This window comes from Neoarius graeffei, chromosome 26 (assembly GCF_027579695.1).
Source record: "Neoarius graeffei isolate fNeoGra1 chromosome 26, fNeoGra1.pri, whole genome shotgun sequence".
NCBI lineage: Eukaryota > Metazoa > Chordata > Actinopteri > Siluriformes > Ariidae > Neoarius > Neoarius graeffei.
Window position 1 is genome coordinate 11307223 of NC_083594.1, and position 20177 is coordinate 11327399.

Consider the following 20177-nt stretch of genomic DNA (forward strand, 5'->3'; position numbering starts at 1 on the left):
GGAGGACCAAATTGCAACTCCTCAGGTCAATTGGCAGTAGGTCATTAACATGACTGGGTATAAAAAAGAGCATCTTGGAGGGGCAGCGGTTCTCAGAAGTAAAGATGGGAAGAGGATCACCAATCCCCCTAATTCTGCGCCAACAAATAGTGGAGCAATATCAGAAAGGAGTTCGACAGTGTAAAATTGCAGAGAGTTTGAACATATCATCTCCAGTGCATAATATCATCAAAAGATTCAGAGAATCTGGAAGAATCTCTGTGTGTAAGGGTCAAGGCCGGAAAACCATACCGGGTGCCCGTGATCTTCGGGCCTTAGACGGCACTGCATCACATACAGGCATGCTTCTGTACTGGAAATCACAAAATGGGCTCAGGAATATTTCCAGAGAACGTTATCTGTGAACGCAATTCACCGTGCCAGCCGCCATTGCCAGCTAAAACTCTATAGTTCAAAGAAGCAGCCGTATCTAAACATGATCCAGAAGCGCAGACGTCTTCTCTGGGCCAAGGCTCATTTAAAATGGACTGTGGCAAAGTGGAAAACTGTTGTGGTCAGATGAATCAAAATTTGAAGCTCTTTATGGAAATCAGGGACGCCGTGTCATTCGGACTAAAGAGGAGAAGGACGACCCAAGTTGTTATCGGCGCTCAGTTCAGAAGCCTGCATCTCTGATGGTATGGGGTTGCATTAGTGCGTGTGGCATGGGCAGCTTACACATCTGGAAAGACGCCATCAATGCTGAAAGGTATATCCAGGTTCTAGAGCAACATATGCTCCCATCCAGACGACGTCTCTTTCAGGGAAGACCTTGCATTTTCCAACATGACAATGCCAAACCACATACTGCATCAATTACAGCATCATGGCTGCATAGAAGAAGGGTCCGGGTACTGAACTGGCCAGCCTGCAGTCCAGATCTTTCACCCATAGAAAACATTTGGCGCATCATAAAACGGAAGATACGACAAAAAAGACCTAAGACAATTGAGCAACTAGAATCCTACATGAGACAAGAATGGGTTAACATTCCTATCCCTAAACTTGAGCAACTTGTCTCCTCAGTCCCCAGACGTTTACAGACTGCTGTAAAGAGAAAAGGGGATGTCTCTCAGTGGTAAACATGGCCTTGTCCCAACTTTTTTGAGATGTGTTGTTGTCATGAAATTTAAAATCCACCTAATTTTTCTCTTTAAATGAAACATTTTCTCAGTTTAAACCTTTGATATGTCATCTATGTTCTATTCTGAATAAAATATGGAATTTTAAAACTTCCACATCATTGCATTGTTTTTATTTACAATTTGTACTTTGTCCTAACTTTTTTGGAATCGGGGTTTTGTGTGCGTCTGTGTGAGATCAGTAAGAAGTTCATTAACAGTTCATGCTTCAATGTAATGGTACCTGTGTGATGACTCTGTGCAGGTAACAGGCAGACAGTTTAGTCTGTCTGTCTGCTCCCTGGCCTTGGCACTGGATTGTCGCAGATTAACTAGGCCTGTTCTGAAACTGAGCTATGCTGTGAGAAATGAGAGCAGCACCTTCCCGAGTGGGATGGATACCGTCCCGCCCTAACAGGTTTGTTGTTTGATCTTTAGCTGTGTGAGGACATGAAAACCGAGACATCCATGGATGGAGAGACCTCAGAAGCCTGTGTGAAGAAAGAGGAGACGCTGGAGCTGAATATCTACAACTATGGAGACGATCTCGACAACCCACCTGAAGGTCTCTCCGTTAAAGTGGAAGATCCTGACGATAAAGATTATCTCTGTAAGACATTAGGCCACTCTGGTGCTCAGTAACACTCACTGTTTATTCTACCCTGCACACTATCTGGTGCACTAAAAGTGCAATACAGTACATTTGGGATGTAGCCTCAGTCTCTCTCATTTTAATCAACAAATTGTGACCTTTAGATTTTTTACTGATTAAAGTATGAACTTTGTTTATAGAGCGTGTAACATGGTAGCGAGGAGTGAGAGAAACTTACTTATTTAAAATACTTTAGTCGTTATAAACTGATGTTAACCTGAACAAAAAAAGTATGGAATATCACACGATGGGTGTGTGTAAAAATCTATGCCGCGTGATTTTATTTTCATATAACGGCATGGCCCAAAGTGTAGGATTCCCCTCAAACCATAGTGATTTGCTTGTTATTGCAATTTTTAATTTATTAATGAATGACACATTGAATGTTTAATTTGTTTCTGTTTACATTTAATGTGGCCTAATGTCTGTCATTCTCTCCAGCCACTCCTGTGTTTTATTCTGAGACCAAAAAAAAAAAAAGTGGGATGTCGTGTGACTGAGAAACCAGAAAGCACAAAGTCCTCTGTCTTGAAGACCCTTCCATCTTGGGGAAACTTACTGACTGATATCTGGGTCTCCTTCCATAAATGTTAAATATATGTGTCCTAACGTCTTCACCACATTAGAAGATTATAGTTTTTTGTTTTGTTTTCCTCTTTCTTCCACCTGTTTTTTGTCCAGTGTGGTCACCTGCTAGTATCCACCCACTAGCCAGGTCTCTCTAACCATGTGAGTGAAGGCTAACATGTACTTCCTCCAAGACATGTAAAGGCATCAAACTCCTCTTTTTCAACTGAAGCTCATGCTGTGTGTAAATGACTCTGATTGACGGTATATAAGCAAGTTAACTACTTCCTGTAAGTTTTATTTTTGTTAGTGCCTTTTACGTTTTCGGGTCTTTTATTTTGAAGCCCTTCTGGCGTACTCTCATCTGAGAGTCAGCAACTTGGCCATAGGTGTTCACACGTGAACGGCAGCTAATTGAAGTGTGTACAGAAGGAAAAGGTGTTTTGAAGACGTTGCCTTGCAATGTAAAGTTTCATTATGGATAATTAATGCCTAGCTGGAAATGGGAACAAGGTATTGTGTGTTTCAACTTGTTTTATGACTGTTTGCTGTGATGTGTTATCCTAATTAACTGCCGAAAGGGTGTTTACGTATATCGTTGTTGTATTAGCCATGCTAAAGTTAGCTTATGCGAAAGGGTGCTACATGGATAAGCTGTAATGTCGTGTTAATGCTGGTTTTCTAGCTTTTCATGTGCTTTGACCGATTTATATGTGAGTGAATATTTGATAAATGTCCACATGTGGTTAACTGGCATTATGGAAACGTTTATGCTTGTGAGAGCTAATTTTATTTTATTTATCCATATGCAGCTCTTACGGTGTTTGTGAAGAAAGGTTGTGAAGGAAAGGAAGTATATTTGTATTCAAATTAAGGATGACGGCTGAACATAATAAATGCTTCTTGAAACATCAGTAAGCTTCAACATTGGCTGGCTGGGGTTCGCTATAGTAAGAGCTTGCCCTCATCGATCCGACGACTTGCTGCCATTATGACGGGCCATGATGGAGGGTCTTCACGGCGTGCCTGCTGCTACTACTTCGCCATGTGCTGTCTACATGGATTCATCATGAACATGTCCCGACGTGTCGGCACGTGATCCACTTCGGCAATCCAGGCAGCGGTTTCATGGATTCGATGCAATGGTCAAGTACGGTCACATTCACTGACATTGAAGCAGAACTGAGAGTACACACCTATATTACACAGTCTACAGACTGCAACAAGGTGAGCTCCACATGAACAGCCCTTTTAGACTGAACCAGTGAACTTTTCATACTCATCTTCTCATCTACAGCAAAGGAAAGAAACTGTTGCTTACACTCACACATGGACACATTCACATACACACTTTTTTTTATTAAGGACATTTTATATTTTTTGCATGCCAAGTACTTTGAGAACTGTGTTTATTACAGTACTTACCTGGACATTTACAGTTGTTTGAGTGTCTGCATGTTAATGCAGCTCTGCTAGTTGTTCATACTCATATTCTGATATTTGCATTTCAAGTACTTTAAGGTTTGCCTTTATTGTAATACTTACCTGGATATCTACAGCAACTTTCTGTTTATTGCAAAGGTTCGATCATACTTGAGGTTTCTTCTGACTTAATAATTTCAAATTGAGTTGATAATGTCAAAGTCAGGTAGCTTCAAGGAGACAGAGGAGCAGAGGCCTGGTTCCCAGCACAAAGTTCAAGACTTCCAGAGTGAGCTCCACTCAGTGGCGATTGTATCTGAGACACCTGACCTGAATGAACCTGAAGGGCCTCGACGCTCTGAACATGCGCGGAACCTGACAGAGAAAATGCGTGCACTACAAGATGAAGAGGCCAAGAAAAAGGAGAAACGGCTGCTCTCCATGTACAAAAAATGGAAGCTCGACATATGCAAAGCAAGAGATCAGCTGAAGATGTACATGCCAGAGAGTGAGCTCTTGCCTCTCATTGAAGAGCTTAAGAAAGTGAAGGAAGAAGTAATGAACCTGTATTTTGGAATTCGAGATCTTGCCACACTTTCCACCAGCGTGAGAAGAGGAGTTGACACTTGCGAATCAGTTACCACAGAAATCATCGCCATTGCCTACGGCAGAGCAATAGACGAAGAAGGTGAGTTTAATGAGGACATGGAAAGACGCCGCCTTCATGAACTGCTCCACCGTGACTATGCAAAGTCTGTCTATGGATCTGCTGCTTCCTTGACAAGTCACAGCAAGTCTGACCAACACTCCACAGCTTCGTCCATGGCAGCCAAGCGTGCAGCTGCAGAGCTAGCAGTGAAGGAAGCAAATTATGAAATGATGGGGACAGAAGAAAGACAAAGAGAAGTCATCCGAGAGTTAGAGGAACAACAACAGAAGCCTCTGGAGGCACAAAGGCATGAGTTGGAGCGATTACAGGCAGTGAAGGAAGTGCGGGCAGCTCAAGCTAAGCTAAAGGTATACGATAAAGAGACGGAACATGAAGCTGCTGACTGCGTTAACGATGAAAGGAAACAGTGTGTGCCTGTAACTGCAGTCCCTCTATCTCATGTTGCAACACCCCCTCACACAGATGTTTCCCCTCTTGTTCGGGTCTTTCAAGACAGCATAGCCTTAAGTAGGCTCCCTGTTCCAGAGCCATTTGTCTTCAATGGTGATGCAATTCCATTGAATAGAAAGCAGCGTTTACCTCACTCATTGACCAAAGAGCAGTCACACCAGTTGAAAAACTATTATCCGAAGAAATACGTTTGTGGTCCAGCATGCCAGGTGCTAGAAGGCACTTTCTTCCGGAATGATGATGAAGCCTATCAGGAGGCCTGGAACAAGCCAAATCGTCGCTTTGGCCAGCCATTCGCCATTCAGCGAGCATTCAGAGAGAAGCTCACCAATTGGCCAAGGATTCAACCTAAGGATGTTCAAGGACTCAAACTTCTCAGATTTTCTGAATGCCTGTCAAGATGCCATGCCTCACGTCAAGGGTCTTGACATACTAAATGACTGTGAGGAGAGCCAGAAGCTTGCGCACAAACTACCAGACTGGGCAGCTTCACACTGGAACCGACAAGTCACCCAGTGCCTGAACGAGAAGCAAGAATTTCCAAGTTTCAAGGACTGTGCAACATTTGTGTCAACTGAAGCTGAGATTGCCTGCAATCCAATTACATTGCTTCATGCTCTTCCTTCATCAGACTCGAACACTGAGAAGAGAAATCTGAGACACAAAGAGAAACAAGGCCAGTGTTCTCACCTCGCACAGCTACAGACAACACAAATCAAAGGTCAGACCAGAAAAGGGCTAAAGCTCCATGCATCCTTTGTCAAGATAACCGACACCAACTTCATGCATGTCCCAAGTTCACAGGGATGTTGGCAGAATGACGGAACCATGTAAAGGAGAAGAAACCATGTTACGGATGCTTAAATCTGGACACGGCGCAAAAGACTGTCGTCATAGTCACTTCTGTGACAACTGCAAAGGAAGGCATCCTACAGTCCTCCATGATTACAACCATGGAAAGGAAAGGTGTTCATCTGAAACAGGGATGACTCCAAGTGCTGCTGCTGCAACATCACTCAGTGTAACAGGCGAAGGCTCATCCTACACATCGATGGTAATACCAGTGTGGGTGTCAACTAAAAACAGTTCAATAGCTGAGAAGCTTGTCTATGCTCTACTTGACACTCAAAGCGATAGAACATTCGTCGACCAAGAAGTGAGCGACCGTCTAATTGCTGACAAGTATCCAGTGAAGTTGAAGTTGACCACCATGAGTGGAAAAAACAGTTCTCCAAAGTGAGTGTGTCTCCGGCCTTCGTGTAAGGGGATACAGTTCTGCTATTCAGGTTGATCTTCCAGTTGCCTACACGAAGGATTGCATACCCGTTAACCATGCTCGCATTCCCACTTGTGAGACGGCTAAACAATGGAGTCATCTCAAAGAAATGGCAGACAAAATCCAACCACTAAAGGACTGTGAAGTAGAACTTCTTATAGGCTACAACTGCTCCAGAGCCATGGCACCAAGGCAGGTCATCCTAGGAGGAGATGAGGAACTCTGTGCAATACGGACAGACTTAGGATGGACTATTGTGGGGCGCTCAGCCCAAGGCCATGATCCGTTGAGCACAAGTTGCCTGTGTCACAAAATCACGGTTAAAGAGCTGCCTCTGGTAACTTCTACCAATGCTATTCGCATTCTAGAATCTGACTTCAAGGATGGCAGTGAAGACAGCAAAGCAGTGTCACAAGACGACATCGCCTTCCTCCATAAGCTAGATGAGGGTATACGGAAAAACACGCATGGCCACTATGAAATGCCCCTGCCCTTCAAAAACAGACCTAGCTTGCCTGATGATAAAGACTCAGCCATGATACGCCTCAACCACCTGAAAAGGAAACTGCAACGGGACGAAAGGTATAAGGAGCATTATGTCGAGTTCATGGAGGAGGTAATCGAGAAGGGAGATGCAGAGCAGGTTGAAGATGGTGGGAGTGAAGGTGAGATGGTACGTTCCTCATCACGGTGTTCGCCATGCAAAGAAGCCGGAAAAGCTTCGCGTAGTGCTCGATTGCGCCGCCAGATGCGAAGGAACCAGCCTAAATGACCACCTCCTCTCTGGTCCTGACATGCTGAACAAGTTGAGTGGTGTTCTCATTTGCTTTTGACAACACCCTGTTGCTCTGATGTGCGAAATTGATGGAACGTTTTTTTTCATGTGTATGAGGCTGATCGCAACTACCTGTGCTTTCTCTGTCGGAAGCAAGGAGACTTGAACTCACCGCCCAGCAAGTTCCGGGTGAAGGTGCATCTGTTCGGTGCTGCTTCCTCTCCTGGATGCGCAAACTACGGGCTGAAGCATCTAGCTAAAGAGAATAGCAACCTCTACCCTAAAGGCTCCCGGTTCATCATGAGGGATTTTTATGTAGACGATGGGCTTGCCAGTGTTGAAGGCACTGAAGATGCTATTCAGCTTGCCAGAGAAGCTCGCAAACTGTGCACCACGGGTGGTCTGCGACTACACAAGTTTGTGTCGAACGACAGAGACGTCCTAGAGAGTATACCACCCTCAGAACGAGCAACTAATGTGAAAAATATGGACCTCCCCTTCGACAACCTGCCACTTGAGAGAGTCCTAGGGATTCAATGGGATGTGGAATCTGACCACTTCCGGCTTAACGTTAGCCTAAAGGATCAGCCTGCAACACGTCGCGGCATCCTGTCTGTAGTGGCTTCCTTGTATGACCCTCTCGGGTTTGTGGTGCCTGTTCTGCTCAAAGCGAAGATCCATTCTTCAGGAGATGTATAGGCGAGGCACAGGCTGGGACGATCCTCTCCCAGATGAACTTTGTCCAAAATGGGAACAGTGGAGAAGTGATCTAGCCCAATTAGATAATGTTACCATGTCCCGTACCTACTCTCTTGCTGGATTTGGAAAGGTCATAAAGACAGAGCTGCATCATTTCTCGGATGCTAGCCTTAAGGGTTATGGCCAGTGCTCATACTTGAGACTTCAAAATGAAGAGGGACATGTTCACTGTGCCTTAGTTGTAGGAAAGGCACGCGTCTTACCATCCAAGGTTACAAATGTTCCGAGATTGGAACTAACAGCCGCAGTTGTTTCTGTGAAGATGAGCAACATGCTCAAGGACGAATTTGTATCTACTGGGATTGAGGAGTTCTTCTGGACTGATTCTAAGGTGATCTTGGGATACATCAACAATGAAGCATGACGATTCCACACCTTTTGTGGCTAATCGCGTTCAGAAGATTCATCTCAGCTTGGCCCCTCAGCAATGGAGATACGTCCCAACCAATGAGAATCCTGCTGACCATGCTTCTAGGGGCTTGACTCCCAGCGAGCTTCGTTCATCCACCTGGCTCACTGGACCCAAGTTCTTATGGAACAAGGAAATGAAGCTGCCTGTTGCTGAGATTCCAGAGTTAATGATCGGAGATCCAGAGGTCAGAAGTGCTCTAGTGCTTGGCACAAGAACCACAGAATGAGTAAGCCTTGTTTGATCGCTTATCTAAGCTCTCAGCTTGGTCACTGGCTACTCGAGCTGTTGCACGCATACTAAGGTGCATCAGCAAGAACAGATCAAACAGTCTCACCACTGTAACAGAACGAGAACATGCAGAACATTGCATAATCATAGACCTGCAGAAAAATGTGTATCAAGAGGAGTTGAAACGGCTGAGCAAAGTGATCCCCCTACCATCTCAAAATCCATTATACTCACTTGATGCCTTCCTTGACAAAGATGGCATCCTCAGGGTGGGAGGTAGGCCGTGCAGCTCTTCTCTTCCCGACTCCATCAAGCACCCTGCAATCGTCCCCGAGGATCATCACATTGCAAAGATGATCATTGCTCGTCACCACGAAAGGATGAAACATCAAGGCAAAGGTCTTGCCATTAATGACATCAGGTCCCATGGCTACTGGATTCCTGGCATCAATCAGGCAGTAGCATCCTACATTTATCAATGCGTTACCTGTAGACTGCTTCGGAAACCAACGGAAGAGCAAAGGATGGCTGATCTACCCCCCTGAACGTGTGGAACCATCACCCCCCCCCTTTTACCTTCTGTGGAATGGGCTACTTTGGTCCATTTTTCACAAAGCAGGGTAGAAAGGAAAACGAGGTGTATGGTCTTCTCTTCACTTACCTGAGCTCCAGCGCCATCCATATTGAGATGCTTGACGACATGTCCACCGACGCCCTCATAAATGAGCTACGATGCTTTATTGCCATAAGTGGCACTGTTCGTCAAATCAAGTCTGATCAAGGAAGCAACTTTGTTGGAGCCAAAAATGAACTCAAAGAAGCTCAAAGAAGTCAGTGCAGACTGGCTGGCTGCATTTCTTGCTGAGAAACAATGCGAGTTCAGCATGAATGCACCCTATTCAAGCCATGTCGGAGGGGTGTGGGAGAGACAGATTAGTACAGTGAAAGGCATCCTAAGGCCACGCTTGCTCTTTCTTCTGGTAGGCTAAACGATGCTTCACTACGAGCTTTCCTCTATGAAGCTATGGCAGTTGTCAACAGCCGTCCACTGACTGTTAACAACCTCAGTGACCCCCCCCCCCCCACACACACACACACACACAGCCTCGAGCCACTCACCCCAATCATCTCCCAACTATAAAATATGTCAAGGCCTTGCCTCCTCCAGGTGAGTTCATCAGAGAAGACATGTATAGCAAGAAAAGGTGGTAACATGTTCAGTACCTGGCAGAACAGTTTTGGAGTCTATGGCGAAAGGAATACCTAGCCAACATTGCCCTCAGACAGCACTGGCATACTCCCAGGAGAAATCTGCAAGTTGGAGATATCGTAATGATGAAAGGAGAGGATGTGCACAGGAACGAGTGGAGGTTGGGGAGAGTTTCAGAAATCGCTACTGACAAAGACGGACTAGTAAGGAGAGTTAAGGTCTGCCTCGGTGACAGCAAGCTTGGCAAGAAAGAGGAGTGTCTCACAAGATGTCTGAAGTGGAGCGCCCAGTCCAGAAGCTAGTCTTGCTGCTGGAGACTGATTAAGCCTTTTCACCCTATAGTTAATAATACCTTCCAGCTATAGCTTGTAAGCTCATAGTTCATGGTTTAAAAGGGTTTTCCACCTTCTAAACAAGTTATTTCTATAGGGAAGGTCATTTTCAGTTTGAAATCATTCGTGCCTAATGTAAACCGTATACTGTTCCATTATTTACTCATGATTGGTGGGAGTGTAAATGACTCTTACTGATGGTATATAAGCAAGTTAACTACTTCCTGTAAGTTTTATTTTTGTTAGTGCCTTTTACGTTTTCGGGTCTTTTTATTTTGAAGCCCTTCTGGCGTACTCTCATCTGAGAGTCAGCAACTTGTGCATAGGTGTTCACACGTGAACGGCAGCTAATTGAAGAGTGTACGGACGGAAAAGGTGTTTTGAAGACCTTGCCTTGCAATGTAAAGTTTTATTATGGATAATTAAGCGCCTAGCTGGAAATGGGAACAAGGTATTGTGTGTTTCAACTTGTTTTATGACTGTTTGCTGTGATGTGTTATCCTAATTAACTGCCGAAAGGGTGTTTACATATACAGGGCTCGAAATTTGCGGTGGTCCAGTCGCCCGAGGCGACTTAATTTCTCATTTGGCAAAGTAATTCCTGTCGCTAGCCAGCCCGGCTGGCTAGTTGAAAATAAAAAGAAGATATATGAAGCGAAGATTCAGACACACCGTCAACTAAAGTTGCCACATATTAAGCGCGTGCCGTGTCCGTGTTCATCAGGCTGTCGTTTTTTTCACTACTGCGCATGCATATAACAAACATCCCAAATCTCCCGGAAGTTCCGAGAGTCTCCCGCATATTGATAGTGGCTCCCTGACAGTGTTGCCAGATTGGGCGGTTTTAAGTGCATTTTGGTGGGTTTTGAACATATTTTGGGCTGGAAAACGTCAGCAGTATCTGGCAACACTGCTCCCTGATGCCCGCAAATTGGCGAATATCTCCCGGAATCTAGAGCAAGCGAGCAAGAGCGTGCACGCGAAACATTAATGTCTGTATCGCGTATATGACGGAGTGCGCGAGGGAGACTGCGTGTGTTCCTGTTCATGAAGTGCATGCTAGACAAAGAGCATCCTGATTGGTTTACAGACATCCCAACCTGCAGACCGGGGGGAGAAAAAGTCCAATATATTTATTATTTGTTGATTATTATATTATGGTGCTATGTGGTGTTCTCATTTATGTATTTAACAACAGTATCAAAATACTCCGGCTCTTGAAATAAATGCACATTAGTCATGAACAATGTAGACAGGTCATGACAGGGGATAATCAGAAAAAATTTGGGGTCAGAATTTTTATTGTTGATTATAGTTCTGTAAACAATCCAGAATTTATTTCAATTTGGGGACAGTCAAAATTTTCAATATGGCGGCCAAAATCCAGGATGGCCAATTTTCGCTAAAACTTCTCATTTTTTCAAACAATAATTTATATTTTGCCATATTTTAACAGGGTATGGGGGCCTTGTATGATTCCTGAACATTTTATAATATTGTATAATAATTATTAGGCCTATAGCAAAACTTAGTCATCAAATTTGTAATTGTGGAAATAGTTTCACTTTCACTTTAGGGTGAGCATGTGAGCATAGGGTGAGCAATGATAACATCTTTAATTTCAATGACATGGACAGTCTGGGCCCTATAATGTTAGATAGCCTACCTTTGCAAGGCCCCATGGAACGACCTGTATGGCTCATCTTTGCAAACTCCATCACATTCAGACCACAGTTTTGCAGTCTCTTTTAGGGTCTGAAAGCCAGTCTGCTGAATAGGTTTTACATCCTTTCCAGACAATTCACAGTTGCAGAGTAAGCATTTCTCCTCAGGAGACAGAGATAAAAATGGTCCAGATGATAACATTGTTTTGCTGAAACATGGAAAATGCACCCTCTCAAAAATGCAATATTGATAGGCCTACAAATCAGTATGTAATAAAAATGTTTACCTTATTAGATTAATATAATTTTAACTTCATACATATACACCTGTGTATACAAGCCTATTTATAGGCCTACAAAGAACTCTTAAGAGAACAGGCCTGAAAATGAAAATTTTCCAGACCAGGGTCCCCCAGGTGGCTAACCCCACCTAGATCTGGGCATATAGTACAAATGTTAATAATACTTTCTTACCTTTTAAATCGCTATCATGTGGTTGCTATTGCATATCTTAGAGGAAAGTTTCGAATTCGCCCTCACTAGACAATATATAGCAAACTGTGCAGCGTCTTTAAGTCCACTTCACGCCGTAATTGTCACAGATAGGCTATCTAACATTATAGGGCCCAGACTGTCCATGTCATTGAACTTAAAGATGTTATCATTGCTCACCCTATGCTCACATGCTCACCCTAAAGTGAAAGTGAAACTATTTCCACAATTACAAATTTGATGACTAATGGTGATGATACACGGGGCAACTTTTTGGGCAATGTTGCCGAGCAATGTTGCTGGCAACGGGCAACTAGGTGAGACACAGGGCAACTTTTCAGGGCAACTAACAATGGGCAACAACAGTTAGCAACGGCAGTTTACAGTTAGCTAAAAAAAATCGATGTCTTAATTTTTGCTGTGACCATTTAATCAAGCTGTCTGTTGTTTTTTAGAGCTTTGGTGAGGTAAATTCCTCCATATAGAATATTAAAATAACAACTTACCGGCATAAAAACAGATGAGGAGTCTCTCCATCTCTTCACTCCACTGACACTGAGCGGCCGCCATATTTGTTTGAAATTTCTGATCCGAACCTCACCGGAGGTCACATGACTCGATACTCGCGTTCTGATTGGCTTATCTCAAAAAGTTGCCAGAGATTATCAAAACCATTCAGAAAGAAGCAATGTTGCCCAATCTCAATAGAAAAGAGTCAAAACGCAATTGCCCAGCAACATTGCTCGGCAACATTGCCCAAAAAGTTGCCCCGTGTATCATCACCATTAGTTTTGCTATAGGCCTAATAATTATTATACAATATTATAAAATGTTCAGGAATTATACAAGGCCCCCATACCCTGTTAAAATATGGCAAAATATAAATTATTGTTTGAAAAAATGAGAAGTTTTAGCGAAAATCGGGTATCTTGGATTTTGGCGGCCATATTGAAAATTTTGACTGTCCCCAAATTGAAATAAATTCTGGATTGTTTACAGAACTATAATCAACAATAAAAATTCTGACCCCAAATTTTTTCTGATTATCCCCTGTCATGACCTGTCTAATGGTAACTACTCTCTTTTGTGTTATTTTTGAGAGAATTAAAATCAGGGGTGAAAGTAAGCCGGTCCTGGCCGGTCCGGCGTACCACTAAAAGATTTGGCCGTACCGGAAAGAAAAATATACTGTTGCTGAAAAAAAAATGCACTTTCAGCGTAACACCACACCTGCTAACGTCAATTTACCAAAAGCAACACGTTTTCCTCAATATATATTGCATATAACTCATTCTGACTTGTCTCTGAATTATGTCTGTAGTGAATTCCTTCCGTGTTTCACTCGACAGACAACGTGCGAGATAAGCAGTGGGCTCCACGCACTAACCATCTTGCGCCAACGTGCGCAGCTGGTATCCAAAGTGTTTTAGTAGACAGAATGTCCAAAATGAAAAGTTAGTTTTCAACTGTTCAGCTAAAAAAAAGTTATTGAAACGATTGTGCTGTTGAAATGATGTGTTTGCAATTTATTTATAATCAAAAACTGATACAGGTGGATGAATGAATGATAGTGTGATTAAAAAAAAAGTACTATACTAGTACTACTGACTGATAAGAAGTCCTAGTGAATGCTTGATAAGTAGAAAATAATAAATAATTAGGTGTATTTTTCGGCGCGCGCGCACTGACTCAAAACATTAGTATCGGCAAGAAATAAATTACTTTCACCCCTGAGTAAAATTCATATATGAACAAATTTTGGCGAGTTGATTCTCTGTTTGGCTAGTTACTTTGGAAGGTAACTAGTCCGGCTGGCTGGTGGAAAAAATATACGAATTTCGAGCCCTGATATATCGTTGTTGTATTAGCCATGTTAAGGTTAGCTTATGCGAAAGGGTGCTATATGGATAAGCTGTAATGTTGTGTTAATGCTGGTTTTCTAGCTTTTCATGTGCTTTGACCGATTTATATGTGAGTGAATATTTGATAAATGTCCACGTGTGGTTAACTGGCATTATGGAAATGTTTATGCTTGTGAGAGCTAATTTTATTTTATTTGTCCATCTGCAGCTCTTACGATGTTTGTGAAGAAAGGAAGTATATTTGTGTTTAAATTAAGGATGACTCCTGAACAAAAAAAATGCTTCTTGAAACATCAGTAAGCTTCATCATTGTCTGGCTGGGGTTCGCTATACTGTGTCACATGATGGCAAAACACACCTGGAGGACAGTGCTATGTTCTCTGTTCCCCACATGCATAAACTCGCAGAAGATCCCAACCAGCTGTGATTTAATAGGGGACAGAGAGTATGCCCCTCATTATGCCCCTGGAATGAGATGTTCAATAAGAGACCGTGGGTGTGAGAGGAGTCCAAATATACGGATTTCGGGGCATCACAGTGGCGCAGCTCCAGGGTCCTGGATTCGATTCTAAGCTTGGGTTGCTGTCTATGTGAAGTTTTGCAAGTTCTCCCCCGTCAGTGTAGGTTTCCTCTGGGTCCAATGGTTTCTTCTTCAGCAAATTAGTTATGCTTAAATTGCCATTTGGTGTGTGTGTGTGTGGGGGGAGGGGGTTGTTGTGGGGTTTTTTTAATTATTTTTTATTTATTTTTTTTAATTAAATGTGAATCCGATTTGTATGGCATTGGGAGGAAAAATGTCTTGATTTAGAAATGCCATAATTGTCAGCAAGCTCAAATAGAGATGTGCATTGGACTATTTTTATTTATTTACTTACTTTCTTACTTACTGTGTGGACAGTTAATTTTGTTTGTACCTGCATGTGATTTCATAACAAATTTGGGAAATTCTGTTCCCCAGAAGATAAGCAAAGAAGTAGCTGAATTTAAAACAACCCTGACCAGGCAAGTCCTAAGAGAATACTGTAAATACATCATGCAGTGCCACAGTCATGTTAATAAACATTCGTTTTATTTTGCCCTGCAAGCTTCATATCTGACCATTTCTTTACTCCCACAAGGAAGTAAAAAAACTCATACTCGTATCCAGTACTGGCACAAAATATGGAAATGCCTAGGAAAAGATCGATTTTGCATACTTAATCCATGCAAATGACATAAGAATCTGCACTGAAGGCAGCTGAAATACATTGAGGATACAGAGACACTTTTTAACCACAATTTTATACTTTAACGATGAAAACGCTAGCACTTTTGGCCATCGTTGTGTGATAAACATCATAAAAATATTGGAAATAGTATCTTTTTTGTTTAGTTTAGCCCCAAAACCCACCTTAATCTCTCCTTGTTGGGCAATCCTACCATGATATGCTAATTATTCCACTGGTGAAAACCATTAACTAAATCATGTGGTCTCTACAAATAATTCATTAGAAAAAATATTTATCCTCTGACTACAGCCAGGCAACAGGCAGAAATGGCATCAGAGAGAGAAACTACAGAAGAGCAGGGTATTGGGATGAAAGTTTTGCGGGAGGAGAGCCATTCATAATGAGCCATAGCAAAGAATGTTGCATGTGACCCACAGTGCTGTCTGGAAATGCCTCAAGCATCACCAGAAGACTGGGAACTTCAAGAACATTTCAGGCAGAGGAAGGAAGAAAAAGTTGACTAAAGCCGATGTCCAGCACCTCAAGACTACATCCCTACGAGAGAGGAAGAAATCCAGCAAGGAACTGGCACAGGACCTCCAAGATGCTACAGGCAAGGATGTCTCCCCATACCTGGTTAGGAAGATGCTGTCAGCAGAAGGCCTCAAAGGTCATGTGTCAGTGCGCAAAACTTTTGTTGAGAGGTGGAAATAAGCAGAAGAGACTTAACTGGGCAAAAATTCATAGGAGTTGGACTTCTGAGCAGTGGAAAAGGGTCATGTTCTCAGATGAGAAGAAATTTGAATTATTTGGCAACGCTATGCAACAGTAAGTCAGGTGCAGAAAGGGAGAAAGATGCAAGGCAAACTGTGTTTCTCCCACAGTAAAACATGGTGGAGGGGTCCTGCAAGTATGGGGAGCAATCACCTACAATGGAGTTGGTCATCTCTACAAAATAGATGGGACCCTCACTGCTGACAAGTACAGACAAATCCATATTTGATTTGTATAAATCAAATGGCTCAAGATGGCGGCGCGCGTGGTTGCAGCGGCTTACGGCTCTCCTTTTCAGTGCTCTTTGTTTTTGTATTTCTTTTTTGCTTGTTTGTGCACCATCGGTTCTGCGAACATCCAGTACACCTGCCAGACACTTTTAGCCATCGGTGACCAACACCAGATATCTGTTTCGAGCGACTTTCTCTTCACGCATAACATCCCAGATGACATAGCGAGATCGCCGGGCTCTCCGTGGATTGTTGTCGGGTCTAGGAGGCGGCGCAGACGGAGGAGGGAGAGGAAGCAGAAGTGGGGCTGCAGGTCCGGTGCTATGCTAAGGCAAAGAAAACAACCACACAAGCCACCTCTACCGAGCCTGTATCTCTCCAATGCTAGATCCCTGGTACATAAAACGGATGATCTGGAATTACAACTCGCTGGAAATCGCTATGTTTGGGACTGCTGTGTTTTAATTATCACAGAAACCTGGCTTCATCCGGAAATACCCGATGCTAGCTTGCAGCTAGCAGGCCGCACTCTGCTCCGCTAGGATAGAAATGAGAACTCCGGTAAGAATAGAGGAGGGGGGCTCTGTATTTACGTGCATGACAATTGGTGTAACGACGGAACAATTATATATAAACACTGTTCCCCAGACCTCGAGTACATGTCTGTAAGATGCCGGCCGTTTTTTTTTTTCTACCAAGAGAGCTAACTGTAGTGATTGTCACAGCTGTGTACATTCCACCTGATGCCAGTGTAAACACAGCGCGCTCTCTCCTGCTGAACACCATTAACAAACAGCAGCAAGCCCACCCTGACGTTGTTCACATAATAGCAGGAGACTTTTAATAAGGCCAACTTGAAGACTGTACTGCCGAAGTTTTACCAACATGTTAAGTGTTCTACTAGAGGGGAGAACACTCTCTGGATCATGTTTACTCCAACATCAAGCATGCGTACAGAGCCCTACCCCTCCCCCACCTCGGCCAGTCAGAACATCTTTCCCTCCTGCTCTCCCCAGCCTACACCCCCTCAGGCGCAGAGCCAGGCCCACCACAAGGACCATCACAACCTGGCCTGACAATGCACTCTCCAAACTACAGGACTGCTTTAAACAGACAGATTGGGACTTATTTGAACACCAGGAGCTGGAGACATTCACAGGAACGGTGCTGGACTATATCAAGTTCTGCATCGGGAATGTGACGATGGATAAAAACATCCGGGTCTTCCCAAACCAGAAACCCTGGATGACCAGCCAGGTCCGCTTGCCCCTCAGGGCTCGCGATGCTGCCTTCAGGTCAGATGATAGAGCTGCTCGAGCTGATCTGAAAAGAGGAATAAATAAAGCCAAGGCGAACCACAGGCTGTGCATAGAATCCCACCTGTCCAGCAACAACACACGGGAGGTGTGGCAGGGCATTCAGGACATCACAAACTTCAGAGACTGTGATGCGCCAACAGGAGACTGGAGTGTGCCGCTAGCAGAGGAGCTAAATCGCTTCTTTGCTCGCTTTGAAACATCTCAGCAGCACTCATCTGCTCCTGCCCTGCCCCCACCACCACACAGTTCCTACACCACTCCTTTAACTGTACAGGAGCACGATGTCAGATGGGTGCTCCTGGCAGTGAACCCCAAGAAAGCTGCTGGCCCAGATGGTGTACCTGGTAAGGTGCTCGGAGCATGCGCCCACCAGCTCGCCCCTACCTTCACCAGGATCTTTAACCTCTCCCTGGCTCAGGCAGTCATCCCGCCCTGCCTAAAATCTGCAACAATAATCCCAGTGCCGAAGAAGTCTCCTGTCACCAGCCTGAATGATTGATTACTGTCCTGTGGCCCTCACCCTGGTAATCATGAAGTGCTTCGAGAGGCTAGTTCTTCAGCACATCAAGGACCACCTCCCCCCAGACTTTGACCCCTACCAGTTTGCATATCGCACAAACAGATCCACGGAGGACGCCATCGCCGAAGCTCTCCACTCTGCGCTAAATCACCTGGAGCAGCAGCAGAGCTACGTCCGCATACTCTGTGGATTACAGTTCAGCTTTTAATGCAATAATCCCGGACATCCTTATTAGAAAACTGGACACTCTCGGCCTCCCCCCTCTCACGTGCCTAGTTAAAGGACTTTCTTACTAACCGGCCCCAGACTGTGAGACTTGGCCCCCACTTCTCCTCCACCCGCACGTTGAGCACCGGCTCTCCACAGGGCTGTGTGCTGAGCCCCCTCCTGTACTGCCTCTACACCCACGACTGTAGTTCGACCCACAACCATTTCACTGGTACATGTGACGAGTGACAATAAAGGGCATCGTCATCATCAAGTTTGCTGACGACACCACAGTGGTCGGACTCTTCTTAAAGGGAGACGAGGCAGCCTACAGAGAGGAGGTCCTAAAGTTGGCAGCCTGGTGTTCAGAAAATAACCTTGCTCTGAACACCAAGAAAACCAAAGAGCTCATTGTTGACTTGAGGAAGCACAGTACCGACCTAGGCCCCCTCTACATCAACAACGTGTATGTGGAGAGGGTCCACACCTTCCGGTTTCTCGGCGTCCTCATCTCCGCCGACGTTTCCTGGTCAGTAAACATCACAGCAGTCATTAAGAAGGCTCAGCAGCGGCTACACTTCCTGAGAGTCCTCAGGAAGTACAACCTAAACTCCAACCTGCTGCTGACCTTCTACCGCTCATCCATTGAGAGCTTGCTGATGTACTGTATTACGGTATGGTACGGCAGCTGCACTGCTGTAGACAGGGAGAGGCTCCAGAGGGTAGTTAAAGGAACAGTCCACCGTACTTCCATAATGAAATATGTTCTTCTCTGAATTGAGACGAGTTGATCCGTACCTCTCCGAGCTTTGCGTGACCTCCCAGTCAGTCAGACACGCTGTTACTCCTGTTAGCAATGTAGCTAGGCTCAGCATGGCCAATGGTATTTTTTGGGGCTGTAGTTAGATGCGACCAAACTCTTCCACGTTTTTCCTGTTTACATAGGTTTATATGACCAGTGACATGAAACAAAGTTCAGTTACACAAATTGAAACGTGGTGATTTTCTATGCTATGGAAAGTCCGCACTATAATGACAGGCGTACTAACACCTTCTGCGCGCTTCGACAGCGCATTGATACCTTCACTCCTCTTCGGGCACGGCCAGGCGGGCGAATGCCCTGGTCCGTCCGCTTTGTCTAAAAAAAAAAAATGGTACAACTCGAGCCCCATGGTAAAACTGGGACTTTGTCATTTTTCTGCATGAGGCCCATGGTAAAACTGCACTTCCAGGAGGGGCTGCCGTCTGCCTCCCAAGCCGGCCGAGAGCGCTCCTCGTCGGGCACGGCCAGGCGGGCGAATGCCCTGGTCCGTCCGCCCTGTCTAAAAAAAAAAAAAAAAATGGTACAACTCCGAGTGAAGGTATCAATGCGCTGTCGAAGCACGCAGAAGGTGTTAGTACGCCTGTCATTATAGTGCGGACTTTCCATAGCATAGAAAATCGCCACATTTCAATTTGTGTAACTGAACTTTGTTTCATGTCACTGGTCTTATAAACCTATGTAAACAGGAAAAACGTGGAAGAGTTTGGTCGCATCTAACTACAGCCCCAAAAAATACCATTGGCCATGCTGAGCCTAGCTACATTGCTAACAGGAGTAACAGCGCGTCTGACTGACTGGGAGGTCGCGCAAAGCTCGGAGAGGTACGGATCAGCTCGTCTCAATTCAGAGAACAACATATTTCATTATGGAAGTACGGTGGACTGTTCCTTTAAGGCAGCACAGAAGATCATTGGTTGCCCTCTCCCCTCCCTGATGGACATTTACACCTCCCGCTGCCTTAGCAGAGCTAAAAACATCATCAAGGACAGCTTCCACCCTGGCTTTGATCTGTTTGACCTGTTGCCCTCAGGGAGGCGCTACAGGTGCATCAGGTCAAAGACAAACCGATTCAAAAACAGCTTCTTTCCAAAAGCCATAACCGCCCTGAACTTGAATATGCTCTGACTTTATAGTCTCTTTATTTTACCATGTGACTCTCCTCGTG

The 20177-nt window shown here is 44.4% G+C and overlaps 1 pseudogene; it reads left to right on the plus strand.

The window, feature by feature from the left end:
- LOC132874667 (zinc finger protein 431-like) overlaps positions 1-20177 on the plus strand; it is a 64044-nt pseudogene that overhangs the window by 23865 nt on the left and 20002 nt on the right.